This window comes from Trichechus manatus, unplaced genomic scaffold, assembly GCF_000243295.1.
Source record: "Trichechus manatus latirostris isolate Lorelei unplaced genomic scaffold, TriManLat1.0 scaffold00066, whole genome shotgun sequence".
NCBI lineage: Eukaryota > Metazoa > Chordata > Mammalia > Sirenia > Trichechidae > Trichechus > Trichechus manatus.
In genome coordinates, this window is record NW_004444002.1 from 6,598,353 (window position 1) to 6,614,886 (window position 16,534).

Here is a 16,534-nt window from a genome sequence, read left to right on the forward strand (position 1 = left end):
AATTTATTTTGGCATTTTGTTCCTGCATTATTTTCCTAAATTCTTCCAATTTTTTGTCTGTATTTTCCATGAATTTGTCTACTTTTTCCACATTTTTATCTGCTTTTTGCTTTAGTTCTTTGAGAATTCTGTGTATTAGAGTTCTGAATTCCCTATCAGGTAGTTCTAGTGCCTTTGCTTCCACTGGAAAGTCATCTTGTGTTTTATTTTGGATGCCTACTGGAACCTTCTTGTCCTGTTTTTGTAAATGTTTTGATATTGTATGCTGTCTTTGGGGCAATCAGTAGTTATTTTTCTCGTTTACTGATGTTAGACTTGTTTGTTTTGTCCCTTTTTTTTTAAATTTGTCTATGTCTGAGCAGGCGGGCTGTCTGTTCTTTGTTGTTTGCTCGTCTGTGGGAACAATACTTTTCACCTCCTTCTCTAGTTGGCAGGGTTAAACACTCAGATATGGTACGGCAGGGCAGGTCTAGCTGGAGGACTTACTGGGACGGGTTGTTTGTGGCACTTAATAAAGCCACCAGGGCGGGTTGGTAATCAGTGCAGGGCAGGTTCCAGTAGGCCGTGCCTGTGCTGCTTGGTTGTGTGATGTTAAGTGTACGGTGCAGGTAGGCAGGATGTAGTGGGGAGATTGTTACGTGTGGAGCTAAGACGGATATGGGAGAGAGGAGAGAAGAACAGAAGCCAAAAACTACAACCAAACAAAAATGAATGCTGGGGAGCTTCCCGTTGGAGAGGATAGATGAGAGACTATGAAATGGAGGAAAACAAAAAGGGTAAGTGGAAGGAAAAAAAAGAAAGAAAAGAAAAGAATGAATAAATAAAAATCAGAAAGGGAAAAGAACAGCAAATTTCCCAAGGATCCCACTGGTGTGGCTATGAGGTCTGGGGAAGTTGTTCTCAGGTGTTGCAGTACAGCCTGGCTAGAAGGCGTAGAGGTATACAACGCCAGGTATTCAGTGAACAGAAAGAGAAGAACGATACAGAGAGATGAGAAATTGAGTAATGAAGAAAGACGAAAAGGGAAAAAGAGGGAAAGGAAAACAAAACGCATTAAAAAAAGAACTAGAAAAGCCCCCCAAAAAACAGAAAAAAAAAATAAAACAATGAAAAAAGAAATGCCCTCAGGGATCCCTCTGCATGTCTGTGCAAGCCGAGGGGGTAGGTTCCAAGCCACGCCGCACCTCCTGGCCAGAACGGCCTCCAAACTCAAGAAAAGGATAAGAAAACAAACAAACAATTCAAAACAAACAAATGAACAAAAGCCCTGGGATCCCACCAGCGTGGCAACCCATACCGGGAAGCAGTTCCACACTCGAATGGAGCTCCGCAGCCCCTGAGGAAGAAGCAAAGATGGAGCACAGAGCCAGGTATTTGAGCAAAAGGAGGGGGAGGTGGTAAGAGGTAAGGAAGAAATCAAAAGAAGCGGAAAAAAAGCAACACCTGCAGCCAACAAATGGCACTCAGAGAGCCGGCCCATTCGGGTGGGTGGAATCCAAGCAGTCGGTGCTTCCAGGACAGGAGATTGTGGCCACGGGAAGCAGAGGAGGCCGAGTGGGTGTGAAGAAGGGTGGGGGGTGGGAAAGTGTAGATTGCAAATTACAGGTTGTTTTGTCTCCCACTGGAGGCTCTGTGAAGCTGTTTTCTCTTACCCCCCATTTGCTGGTCTCCGATAGGAGTCAAAGATGGCGGATCTGCACTGCGTTAGCTGATAGGGGACCTCTGCATGAATCTCTCCTCGCTCTCCATTCTCTGTCAGTTTTCTCACTCCATTTGGTGCTTGGCTGAGTTCTTTATCTCTTCATTTGATGTTTTAGGATTTCAGGATTGTTGTTTTCTCTGTTTGGCTTAGTGTTTCGGATCTTTGCTGTGGAGGGGCGGAATGGTGTTTCTGCCTAGACCGCCATTTTGCCGGAAGTCTCCTCCCATTTTTTATAGACATTAGCATACTGCCATGTTTGCATCACATACTTTTCTTTTAAAATCTTATACATACAGCTAAAACCAAAACCCCATCAATTTCTCCTCCCTTTCTTTACCCTAAAGATTATCTCATCTTGAGGTCAATCTTGTTTTCCCCAAGGTTTTCATTGGCAAATTTTCATAAGCAAATTACCAGGCTTTTTTCCTAGTCCATCTTAGTCTGGAAGCTCTGCTGTGACCTGTCCAATTTGGGTGACCCTACTGGTATTGAGATACCAGTGGCATGGCTTCCAGGATTATAACAATACACAAGATACCACAGTATGACAAACTGACAGATGGGTAGTGGGTAGAGGCAGTCATTTGAACAGAACAAGGGGATACTGAGCGGTTTAAAATTGGAAAAGTTGTGAGGCAAGCTTGTATCCTTTCACTTTACTTATTCAACCTATATGCTGAACAAATAATCCAAGGAAGTGGGCTATATGAAGAATAACTTGACATTAAGATTAGAGGAAGACTTACTAACAACCTGAGATATGCAGATGACACAATCTTGTTTGTCAAAAATGAAGACGACTTGAAGCACTTACAGATGAATATCAAAGACTATAGCCTTCAGTATGGATTCTATCTGAACATAAAGAGAACAAAAATCCTTACAAATGGACCAATAAACAACATCATAATAAATGGAGAAGAAGTTGAAGTTGTCAGGGATTTCATTCTTCTTGGATCAACAATCAATGCCCGTGGAAGCAGCAGTTAAGAAATCAAATGACATATTACATTTGGGCAAATCTGCTGCAAAAGACCTCTTTAAAGTGTTAAAAAGTAAAGATGTCACTTTGATGACTAAGGTGCACCTGACACAATCCATGGTATTTTCAATCACCTCATATGTATAAGAAAGCTGGTCAATAAAAAAGGAAGACAGAAAAGAATTGATGCATTCCAATTGTGGTGTTGGTAAACAACAATGAATGTATCATGGACAGCTGGAAGAATGAGTGAATCTGTCTTGGAGGAATGCTCGTTAGAAGCAAGGATGGCGAAATTTCATCTCACATACTTTGGACATCTCATCAGGAGGAACCAATCACTGGAGAAAGATTATGCTTGGTAAAATAGAGGGTCAGCTAAAAAGAAAGATACCGTCAGTGGATGGATTGACACAGTGACTGCAACAATGGGTTCAAACATAACAACAACTATGAAGATGATGCAGGACCAGGCAACATTTTGTTTTGTTGTGCATAAAGTCTCTAAGTTGGAGTAGACTTGAAGGCACCTAACAACAACAACAAAATCTGTGTTTCGTTTCCTTGCTTTTATCTATACTCTTACTATGTGATTATACATACAGAAACAAAGCCCAGACAAAGACTATCTAATGTTAGTGGTTCTCAGACATTTGAACTTCATGAAGACTTTCATAACAAAGTACTACAAACTGGGTGGCTTATAAGAACAGAAATTTATTTTCTCATAGTTCCGGGTGCTAGGAGTCCAAATTCAGAGAATCTGCAGGCCATGCTTTTTCTGTCTGCTCTAGGCTCTAAGGAAAAATCCTTCCTTGTCTCTTCCAGTATCTGGTAGCCTCAGAAATTTTTTGGCATTCCTTAGCTTATAGACGCATTCTCAGATAGCCTTCTTCCTTCAGAGTGTATCGCTGTGTCTATTCTCCTCTTTTATAAAGATAGCACTCAGACTGGATTAGGACTCACCGTACTCCTGTATGACCTCATGTTAACTGATACATCTTTGAAGACCCTATTTCCGAACAAGGTCATGTTCACAGGTACCAGGGGTTAGAATTTCAACATATCTTTTTGGAGAACACAATTCAACCCATAACAAAGAGGAAAACTTATAAATAAATGGATGAATACATAACTGATAAATATGGGATTGCCATTGTGTGTGTGTATGTCTGTTTCCAAAGTAAAAACTTTCAAAATAACATCTACTAATCTACTATTATATCTACTGAGAATCCCTACTAGCTGAAAAGTTGGTGGTTAGAAACAATCCAGAGGTGCCTCAGAAGACAGGCCTGGCAATCTGCTTCCAAAAGGTTGCAGCCTTGAAAACACTATGGAGCAATCTGCACACATGAGGTTGCCATGTGTTGGAATCAAGTCGATGACAACTAACAATACCACCTATCTACTACACCTATTGCCATCTACTATAACTGATTTTAACAGAAAATTAGGAAATACTCTAATAAGAATAGTTACTGATTAAATATATTTTGCTCTTTGAAAAACCCTCTACTTGGTTCTTACTTTAAACCAGTAAAAACTTTAACATGGGCTGGTACTCTATTTAGACCAGCTTTGGGGAGCCACAAAGACAGCTGATGAATGGTAGAGCTGGGACTAGTACCTGGGGATCCTGATTCCCAGATGCAGTGCTCTTTTCACAGCGTCGTGCTGTTATTAGTCACCTACTTCATATGATTGACCCGGAGCACAAAACGATCTACTTCATAAACCTCTAATAGTCCTACATAACCAAATCTTTGAAGGAGAACATTTGAAGTCCCTGTTTAAAAGATCAATATGCTAACTGGATGTGATAACCAATAAATCATAATCAACAACATAACATTACTTTGTCAAATTGTCAGATTAGTCACTGGTCAATGTAGGGTATGAAAGTATATGACTAAGAGCTGGGGAACTTAGAAAACCAGACAAGTTAAAGGAAAGCAGGACCCATGTTTTAATAACTGCAAAGTAAATATTTAATTATTTCATGTAACGAAGTTCAATTAAAAAAAAAACTCTTTTTTTTTGTTAACAATAAAACTTGGAATGAGGAATATCATTGCTGATGTCAGACGGATTGTGGCTAAAAGCAGAGAATACCAGAAATATGTTTACCTGTGTTTTATTGACTATGCAAAGACATTTGACTGTGTGTATCATAACAAATTATAGATAGTAATTGTGAAGAATGAGAATTCCAGAACACTTAATTGTGTTCATGCAGAACCTGTGCATAGACCAAAAGGCATTCGTTCGAATAGAGCAAAGGGATACTGCGTTGTTTAAAATCAGGAAAGATGTGTGTCAGGGATGTATCCTTTCACCATACTTATTCAATCTCTATGCTTGAGCAAACTGGACTATAGAGAAACTGGACTATATGTAGAAGAGCACAGTATCAGGATTGGAGGAAGGCTCATTAACAACTTTCTATATGCAGATGACACTACCTTGCTTGATGAAAGATAAGGGGACTTGAAGCACTTACTGATGAATATCAAAGACTACAGCCTTAGGATTACACCTCAACATAAAGAAAACAAAAACCCTCACAACTGGACCCATAAGCAACATCATGATAAATGGAGAAAGTACTGAAGTTATCAAGGACTTCATTTTACTTGGATCTACAATCAAAGTCCATGGAAGCTGCAGTCAAGAAAACAAACGAGAACAAAGTGGGAGGCCTTACACTACTTGATTTTAGGACCTATTATACTGCCACTGTAGTCAAGACAGCCTGGTACTGGTTCAACAACAGATACGTAGACCAATGGAACAGAGTTGAGAACCCAGATATAAGCTTATCCACCTATGAGTAGCTAATATTTGACAAAGGCCCAAAGTCCATTAATTGGGGAAAAGAGAGTCTCTTTAACAAATGGCGCTGGCATAATTGGATATCTATGTGCAAAAACTGAAACAAGACCCATATCTCACTCCATGTACAAAAACTAACTCAAAATGGATCAAAGACTTAAATATAAAATTGAAAATGTTAAAGATCCTAGAAGAAAAAATAGGGACAACGCTAGGAGCCCTAATACATGGCATAAACACAATACCAACTGTAAGTAACAATGCACAAGCACCAGAAGAGAGACTAGATAAATGGGAGCGCTTAAAAATCAAACACTTATGCGACACAACAGAGGGTCCCTGATGGAGCAGTAGAACGATGGGAAGCAGAACTCAAGTTCTAGTAAGAAGACCAGACTTAATGGTCTGACTGAGACTGGAGGTGCCCCAGAAAGCATGACCCCTGGACTCTCTATCACCCCAGAACTAAAACAATTTCCGAGGCCAACTCTTCAGACAGGGATTGGACTGGACTGTGGGACATCAAGTGATACAAGTAAAGAATGTGCCTCTTAGTCAAGTAGATACAAGAGACCAAGGGGGCAGCTTCTGTCCAGAGGTAAGATGGGAAGGCAGAGAGAGTTAGGAGCTGGTTGAATGTACATGCGGAATCGGGGGTGGAGGGGAGGAGTGTGCTGTAACAGAATGGGGTGAGTAGTTGGGGTCACATAACGATGTATGTAAAAAAAATTTCTGTATGGGAGACTAACTTGAAATGTAAACTTCATTTAATTAGAACAATTTTTAAAAAAGAAAACAAAAGACATATTGCATTGGGCCAATCTGCTGCAAAAGATCTCTTTAAAGTGTTAAAAAGCAAAGATGTCACTTTGAGGACTAAGGTGTTCCTGACCCAAACCATGGTGTTTTCAGTCGCTTTATATGCATGCAAAAGCTGGACAGTGAAAAAGAAAGACCGAAGAAGAACCGATGCCTTTGAATTACGGTGTTGGAGAAGAATACTGAATATACCATGGACTGCCAGAAAGAACAAGTCTGTCTCGGAAGAAGTACAGCCAGAAAGTATGCTCTTAGAAGCGATGATGAGACTTCATCTCATGTACTTTGCACATGTTATGAGGAGGGACCAGTCCCTGGAGAAAGACATCATGCTTCGTAAGGTAGAGGGTCAGCAAAAGATTGGAAGTCCCTCAACGAGATGGATTGACACAGTGGCTGCAACAATGGGCTGAAGCATAGCAATGATTATGAGGATGTCCCAGGACCGGGCAGTGTTTTGTTCAGTTGTACATAGTGTCACTATGAATCTGAACCAAATAGATGTCACCTAACAACAACAAGATGCATATAAAATGAAGATTGTTTTGTTTAAAACCTTTCCCCAACCTTTTGAAAGTCTCCCGACAACATGAAAGTTAATATTATGTGCCCTTCATGATTTAGCATCTGTTTACTTTTCCAGTCTCATTTTCTACCACTTCCTGCATCACGCTTTCTATTTTACCAATGCCAGTCTTCTTATATTTCCTTATACATACCACACTACTTATTTCTATGTTTCTGCTCATATTTCTCCTCTGTCTAGGTCCCCCTACCCTTCCTACCTATATCTCTATTTATTGAACTAAGTCTTTCTTATCTTTCAAGATTTAACTCAATGGTCACTTCCTCAAAAACTCCTTCTCTGATGCCCCTCCCTACCCACAGACTGTGTTTTAAACCATAACATGTACATCAGTCAATGGTTGTACTTCTATATTATTTTTTAATTGTGAGATTATGTGTCTCTTTGCTCCTGTAGAACTTAGGCTCCTTCGGGGACAGATATCTGTCTTATTGTTATTTTATTCCAAGTGCCTCGCATGGTGTTTGATACCTAGAAAGACCTTAACGTATGTTTGTTGAGCAAATGGATAAATGAATGAATGATTGTAAACTTACTGAGTTTGAAGTAGGATTATCAAGGAAAATAAGTTCAAAAGTAAGGTTGGAGCCGATTTGTAAAGGGCTTTGCATACAAGTTGAGTATGAACTTCAATTTAGTTTGAAACTGTTCCAAATTTAGAAAAGCAGGGATCATTCAATTCTTTGGCTTTCATAATCCTAAACTATTTTCTATTTATTCAATAATATATTTTAAGAAAAAAAATAGTATTACTTTTCAGTATATAACCCACCCACCCCACCCCCTGTTGCCATCAAGCGTCCCTATAGGATAGAGTAGAACTGCCCCATAGAGTTTACAAGGAGCCGCTGGTGGATTCAAGCTGTCAACATTTTTGTTAGCAGCTGAGCTCTTAACTACTGCGCCACAAGGGCTTTCAATATATTCACCATTTGTTGCTATAAACCTATGCACACACAACAACTTTTATGGATATTTATGCCATGTCTATAAATATATAATCTTTTAAAATCTACTACCACGAAAGTTGTGACATAAATGGAACATGTTATAAACAAAAACATTTTATAAGAAATTTTAAGCTCTTTTATTTAAATAATGTAAGAAATGCAATCATTATCATTGTATTACTATTACTGAAAATATAACGTTTTTTAATGGGTAGATAAAAATTATCTTCATATTTATAGTCTAGTCTATTTTCTTGGAAAACATTATGAGTTTTATTTGAACGCTCATTTAATTCATCATTAGTTTTCAAAACTGTTTTAAGGGATTCATTTCATCTGAGGATACTTTTCATAAGCATTATTTTTGAAGAGAGTAAGGAAAAAAATTCCCCTAAGCAAAAGTGCCTTGACACTTAGTTCTCCACTCTAAAAAAGAATTTCTTTTCTTTATGGATTGATGACTGCAAAATAAGAATTGTGTATTTATAGTAAATCTCAATGGCCATAAACAGAATCTAAATTTTCCATCAACCCTTGGTTATCTGAAGACCAATGAACAAGTTTTGAACTATAGGTGGCTATAGCTTGTCTCAGGTCTCTGACTGCCCACCCTTAGGCCTTAGAGCTACTCTCTCACCTCTCCCAGAGAGCAGGAGGGAAGAAAAATAAGACAATTTGACTCCTTTACAACATCTTTGGACAAAGGGGACTTGGGCAGCAAGATGCACACAGAGCAAGATGCAAGCTATGAACACATAGCTCTCATTTATGGGGAGTTCAAATACTGTGGCTCTGCTGGGTTCCAGAGGCTAGGTCAGCGGGGTGTGCTGAGTGGAGAGATGGCTCTGGAGTTAATCTCTGATGATCTAAATTATTAAAATAATTCAAAATTGTCTCTACCACATTATATGCACATATGCACTATTCATAAGCTTATTATAGAGGTGCATAGTTACAAGAGCATATATTTATTTTTTAAAAAGCATTTTAGTTGGTATATTTTCAAAAAAAATTTTGTAAAGCCACACAGTAATCATCAGCCCCATTTTGCAGTTGAAAAAACTGAAGCAAGGGCAAGTGAAGAGGTTTGTCCCAGACACAGTGGCACGGCTTTTTGCTATCCAACAACAGCTTTCGAATTGCAGAACATAGGAGTCAATCTGGAAGGCAGATAAAAGGGTAAAATGTGATCAGGGATTTTGCCAAGAGTTCATAAAACTCAGCCTAAGCATCAAGTACTTAGTTCAGTTAAAACTCAAGGATCAGGTGTTTATTATGTTGAAGTTTCATTCTTTGCAAAGGTCTGTTCTGTATGGGAAAAAGGTAATTGGGTGTATGGGAGAATCAGAGGTGGAGAATGTGTCCCTATTAGCTGTCTCACTCTTCTCTCCCATAATAGTATCAGCTCTAGAGCTCTCGAACTAAAGTAGCACTTGTAAGTGGCTTTAGTTTTGGTTAACTGAGTGTAAAGGGACATTTTCCTAAATCTTTCCTTGAGAGACTATAAGAAAGCCTGTGTTAGAATCAAGAGAGGTTCCCCAAGGGTTGGAATCTTGCTGAAATTCCTCAGGTCACCCTACTATCTATCTATCTATCTGTCTATCTATCATCTATCTATCTAAATATTTTGGAATAAGGCATGGGGAAAAGAAACCAGAATTCATGTTTGCAAACTTTTCACCCCCAGTATTCCTTATGTGCATTAAAAATAATACAAGAAAGGTTCTTAGAGGAAATAATTTTAATTCCTATTAACCTAAAAGCATATATGTACGTGGTTGTTAGGTGCTGTTGAGTCAGTTCCGACTCACAGTGACCCTATGTACAACAGAACAAAACATTACCTGGTCCTGCACCATTCTCAAAATTGTTGCTGTGTCTGAGCCAATTGTTGCAGTCACTGTGTCAATCCATTAAGCTGAGAATCTTCCTATTTTTCTCTGACCCTCTACTTTACCAACCATGATGTCCTTCTCCAGAAACTGGTCCCTCCTGATAACATGTTCAAAGTATGTGAGATGAAGTCTCGCCATCCTTGCTTCTAAGAAGCATTCTGGATATACTTCTTCCAAGACAGATTTGTTCCTTCTTCTGACAGTCCATGGTACATTCAATATTCTTCGCCAACACCATAATTCGAAGACATCAGTTCTTCCTTCTCCCTTATTCATTGTTCAGCTTTCACATGCATATGAGGTGATTGAAAACACCATGGCTTGGGTTAGGCACATCTTAGTCCTCAAAGTGACATCTTTCCTTTTGAACACTTCAAAGAAGTCTTTTACAGCAGATTTGCCTAATGAGATACATTATTTGATTTCTCAACTGCTGCTTTCTTGGGTGTTGATTGTGAATCCAAGTAAAATGAAAACCTTGAAAACTTCAGTATTTTCTCCATTTATCGTGATATTGCTTACAGACCCAGTTGTGAGGATTTTTGTTTTCTTTATGTTGAGGCGTAATCCGTACTGAAGGCTGTAGTCTTTGAAACTTCATCAGTAAGTGCTTCAAGTCCTCTCTTCACTTTCAGCAGGGAAGTTTATGTCATCTGCATATCACGGGTTGTTAATGAGTCTTCCTCCAATCTTGATGCGGTATTCTTCTCCATATAGTGCAGCTTCTTGGATTATTTGCTCAGCATCAAGATTGAATAAGTGCTGTGAAAGGATACAACTCTGATGCACGCATTTTCTGATTTTAAACCATGCAGCATCCCCTTGTTCTGTTCAAATGACCGCCTTTTGATCTATGTACAAGTTCTGCATGAGCACAATTAAGTGTTCTGGAATTCCCTTTCTTCCTAATGCTATCCATAATTTATTATGATCCACATGGTAGAACGCCTTTGCATAGTCAATAAAACACAAGTAAACATCCTTCTGATGTTCTCTGCTTTCAGCCAAGATCCATCTGACATAAGCAATGATATCCCTTATTCCATGTCCCCTTCTGAATTCAGTTTGAATGTCTGGCAATTCTCTGTCAATGTACTACTGCAGCCACTATTGAATTATCTTCAACAAAATTTGCTTGCATGTGTTATAAATTATATTGTTCCATAATTTTCACATTCTGTTGGATCAGCTTTCTCTGGAATGGCCATGGATATGGATTTCTTCTAGTTGGTTGGCCAGATAGCTGTCTTCCAAATTTCTTGGCACACACAAGTGAGTGCTTCCAGCGTTGCATCTGTTTGTTGAAACATTTCAATAGGTATTCCGTCAATTCCTGGATCCTTCTTTTTCGCCAATGCCTTCAGTGCAGCTTGGACTTCTTCCTTCAATACAATCAATTTTTGATCATATGCTACCTCCTGAAATGGTTGAATGTCGACCAATTTTTTTGGTGCAGTGACTGTGTGTATTCATCTAGTTTTTTGCCCATAGAATTCTTCAATATTGCATCTCGAGGCTTGATTTTTTTTCCTTCAAATTTTTCATCTTAAGAAATGCCGAGTGTGTTCTTCCCTTTTGGTTTTCTAACACCAGATCTTTTAATGTTTCTCTATACAGGCATACCTCAGAGATATTGCGGGTTTGGTTCCAGACAACTGCAATAAATTGAATATTGCAATAAATTGAATATTACAATAAAGAGAATATCACAATAAAGCGAATCACACAATTTTTTTGGTTTCCCAGTATGTATAAATGTTAATGTTTACACTATACTGTAGTCTATTAAGTGTGCAATAGCATTATTTCTAAAAAAAAAATGTGCATACCTTAATTAAAATACTTTATTGCTAAAAACTGCTAACCATCATCTGAGACTTCAGTGAATCGTAATCTTTTTGCTGGTGGAGGGTTTTGCCTTGATGTTGATGGCTGCTGACTGATCAAGGTGGTGGTTGCTGAAGGTTGAGGTGGGTGTGGAAATTAATTAAAAGAAGACAACAATGAAGTTTGTTGCATAGATTGACTATTCCTTTCACAAAAGATTTCTCTGTAGCATGCGATGTTGTTTGATAGCATTTTACCCACAGCAGAACTTCTTTCAAAATTGGAGTCAATCCTCTTAAACCCTGCCAGTGTTTTTTCAATGAAGTTTACGTAATATTCTAAATCCTTTGTTTTAATTTCCACAGTGTTCACAGTATCTTCACCAGGAGTATATTCCATCTCAAGAAACCACTTTCTTTGCTCATCCATAGAGAGCAACTCCTCATTCATTAAAGTTTTATCATGAGATTGCAGCAATTTAGTCACATCTTCAGGCTCCACTTCTAGTTCTTTGACCTCCTCCCATGAATCACGAATGTCCTTAATGGCATCTGAAATGGTGAATCCTTTCCAGAAAGTTTTCAATTTACTTCGCCCAGATCAACCTGATGAATTACTATCTATGGATGCTATAGCCTTATGAAATGTATTTCTTAAATAGTAAGACTTGAAAATCGAAACTGCTCCTCGATTCATGGTCTGCAGAAAGGATGTTGTGTTTGCAAGCCTGAAAACAATATTAATTTCCTTGTACACCTCCATCAGAGATCTTGGGTGACCAGGTGCATTGGCAATAAGCAGTAATATTTTGAAACGAATCTTTTTTTTTTTCTGAGCAGTAGGTCTCAAAATTGGACTTAAAATACTCAGTAAACCATGTTGTAAACAGATGTGCTGTCATCCAGGATTTGTTTTTCCATTTATAGAACACAGACAGAGTAGATTTAGAGTAATTTTAAAGGTCTCTAGGATTTTTGGAATGGTAAATGAGCATTGGCTTCAACTTAAAGTCACCAGCTGCATTAGCCCCTAACAAGAGAGTCAGCATGTCCTTTGAAGCCAGGCATTACTTCTCCTCTCTAGCTATGAAAGTCCTAGATGGCATCTTCTTCCAGTAGAAGGCTGTTTCATCTACATTGAAAATCTATTGTTTAGTGTAGCCCGCTTCATTAATTATCTTAGCTAGATCTTCTGGATAACTTACTGCAGCTTCTACATCAGCACTTGCTGCTTCACCTTGCACTTCTTTCCTTAAACTTTATGAACCAACCTCTGCTATCTTCAAACTTTTCTTCTGAAGTTTCCTCATCTCTCTCAGCCTTCATAGAATTGAAAAGAGTTAAGGCCTTGCTCTGGATTAGGCATTGGCTTAAGGAAATGTTGTGGCTGGTTTGATCTTCTATCCAGACCACTAAAACATTCTCCATATCAGCAATAAGGCTGTTTCGCTTTCTTATCATTCATGTATTCAATGGAGTAGCACTTTTAATTTCTTTCAAGAACTTTTCTTTTGCGTTCACAACTTGGATAACTGTTTGGTGCAAGATGCCTAGCTTTTGGCTTATCTCAGCTTTCAACATACCTTCCTCACTAAGCTTAATCATTTTTAGCTTTTGATTTAAAATGAGAGACGTGCAATTCTTCCTTTCACTTGATCACTTAAAGGTCTTTGTAGGGTTATTAATTGGTCTAATTTCAGTATTGTTGTGTCTCAAGGAATACAAAGGCCCAAGGAAGGGGACAGATGGGAGTAGGGTGGTGGGGAGGGACGGTCATTTGGTGGAGCGGTCAGAACACACACATTTATCGATTAAGTTTGCTGTCTTATATGGGCGTGGTTCCTGGCCCCGCCCAAACAATTACAATTACAACAGTAGCATCAAAGATCACTGATTACAGATCATCATAACAGATATAATAACAATGAAAAAGTTTGAAATATTTTGAGAATTACCAAAATGTGACACAGAGACAAGAAGTGAGCACATGCTGTTGGAAAAAAATGGTGATTATAGACTTGCTAGACATAAATCTTCAATAAAATGAGGTATGCCTGTAATACCTTACTTTGTCTTCTTGAGCAGCCCTTTGAAATCTATTACTCTTTTACTTCAAATCTTCTATTACTTCACAATTTCTTCCATTTGCTTTAACTACTCTACGTTCAAGAGCACGTTTGAGTCTCTTCTGATAATCCATTTTGGACTTTTCTTTCTTTCCTGACTTTTTAATGACCTGTTGCTTTCTTCATGTATGATGTCCTTGATGTCATCCCACAATTCTTCTGGTATTCCATCATTAATGTTCAATATGTCAAATCTATTCTTGAGATGAAATCCGTCCACCAACGGTAACGCAACACACAAGCCACCACGGTACGACGAACTGACAGACAGGTGGGGTATAGCACACGTATACAAAATTCCATCCTACATATAAAGCTTTTAAAACACATTTTTCATATTGTTCATCCTAAACATGGAGTTAGCATATTACAGATATTAAGCCTTTATCCAAGATTACTTCCTTCCCCTGCATAACTAGTAGATTTTTTCACAAAAGCCTATCTCACCAAAAACCCAGAGAGCAAAGCTCATTCATGTACAAGTAAAAATAGCAAAACCAACACCATTCCTCTCCTTCTGATCTCTCCTGAATGAACATTAATGCTAAACCCACATTTTCCAAGCACAGTAGTTCATATTGAGCTACTGAGACCTTTGAAATCTCCACATATTTCTTAATCAGATCAGTGTCAGGACTTCTTCACAGGGTGCAAGAGTGTAACAAATACTATGGACTGATTATTCCCTTGAGGATGTTAGCTTATCTCCTTAGAAGACTCAGTTATCTCTTTTACATCTGTGTGGGCATGGCTGTATGTGGGATGTGTGTTTTGAGGATGCTAATTAGTAAGCTATTGATTCAGAAACCTAAAAATGTGACGTTCTTGTAGGTCTCCTCCTTTGTCCCTTAGGAGGCTTCCTGCCTTTACAACAACCCCCTACTCCTTCTTTGAAGGTAGCTATTTTAATTGTCCATCACAATTTTATTCTTACCAGGTGCACTATCTAAAAATTATTCTTTAGGGCATGATTTTAAGCTCTTCTGTTCTTTAGCATTAAAACTCATTGAAAGCTTAAATAAAAAAAATAACTAAACTTTTATTGACAATGGAAATGCTCATTTTGAAGTAAATTTGTTGTAATGCTCTTTTAAGGTGTTGTTAGTACACTCATCTCTGCCTTAGGTATCTAACCCATTATCTACACTGCTACCAGAATAATCTTCCCTAAGTACAGTTATGATGTCACTCCCTTGTTCAAATCCTTTCATGGCTCCCAATTGCACACAGAATAAAGTTAATTCATCTTAGAATCAATTATTGAGAACTTCCTCTGAACTAGACACAATGTGACTATACTATGGGGATACAAAGGGGAAAAAAATCAAAATTTCTGTCTTCAGGGTGCTCACAATGAAAGAAGACATTGATAAAAAAAAAAGTAATGTGATAGAGGCTATAAAGTATTTGGGATGCTATGTGATCACATACCAAAAACCCATTGCCATCCAGTAGATTCTGACTCATAGTGACCCTGTAGGACAGAGTAGAACTGCCCTATAGGATTTCCAAGGAGCAGTTGGTGGATTTGAACTGCCGACCTTTTGGTTAGCAGCCAAACACTTAAACACTGAGCCACCAGGACCCCATAGGAGAGTATTTCATAGAACCTGGGGCTAGGGATAACGGTATAGGAGTCAGAGGTGGGGGTAGATCTTCACAGAGTTGATGGTACTTGAGCTGAGTCATAATAACTAAGTAGGTATTCTCAAGATAAGTTGGAAGATGCATTCCAGGCATTGGAAGCAACCAGTTCAAAACAAGGTATGCTAATGTGAAAAGTCTTAATATACTTGGGAAATAAAATTTGTTCTGTTGTCTCAAAGCAGACAGGATGCAGTTGGGAGTTGACTGGTGATAAATCTGGGAAAGTAGGCAAGGACTAGGTTATTAAGGGAATTAAACAGCATACCAATTATTTAAGCATGGTACTTATGTGCATAGATTTGTTTTTCAAATTGCTAAATCTTAGGTTGTGAAGAATGGACTGGAAGAAACTGGAAGCAGGAAAATTACTAGAAAGCTATTGCAGTGATTTGATCAAGAAGTAATGAAGACTTAAACTCTGGTAGCAGTGATGTGGATGGGGAGGAAGTAGTAGATTCATTAGAGACATGGGAAGTAGAAATTAAATGAATTGGAAACTGACTAGAAGCAGAATGTGAGTTAGAAGTATCGAAGATGACTTCACATTTCTGGTTTGGGAATCGTAACTGGGTCACAGATATAGGGAAAACAGGAGAAAGAATGCATGGTGGGTAGAGGGGAGACAACTAAATGCAGTTTGGACTTGTGAAATGTGGAGATGGTCATTTACTAATGTCTATAAGGTCCTCCATGATCTCTACTCCTACTCTAATTTTCAGCTTCATCACACACTACATCTTCTTCCAAATGCTGTTCTGGCCATACCCACTGTCCCCTGAAAACAAACAAACAAAATACTCTTTCCCTTCTCTATGATTTTGCTCAGCAGTAATAGTAGTTTTGCTTACTAGCAATGCCCTCCAATTCATTTATTAACTCAGGCACTTATTAAAAATATTTTTGAGGACCTACTCTGTGCCAGACTTTTAGATGCTAAGCATATGTCAGAGAACAGAACAGTCAGCAATAAAAATGAATGGTATATTGATATAAATAACAACCTGAATCTCCAGATAATTAGACTTAATGAAAAAAGCTCATATCAAAGGTTTACATACTGTATAATTCAATTTACATAACATTCTTTTTTATATTTTATTGTACTTCAGGTGAAGGCTTACAGAACAAATAGTTTCTCATGAAACAGTAGTACACATGTTGTTTTA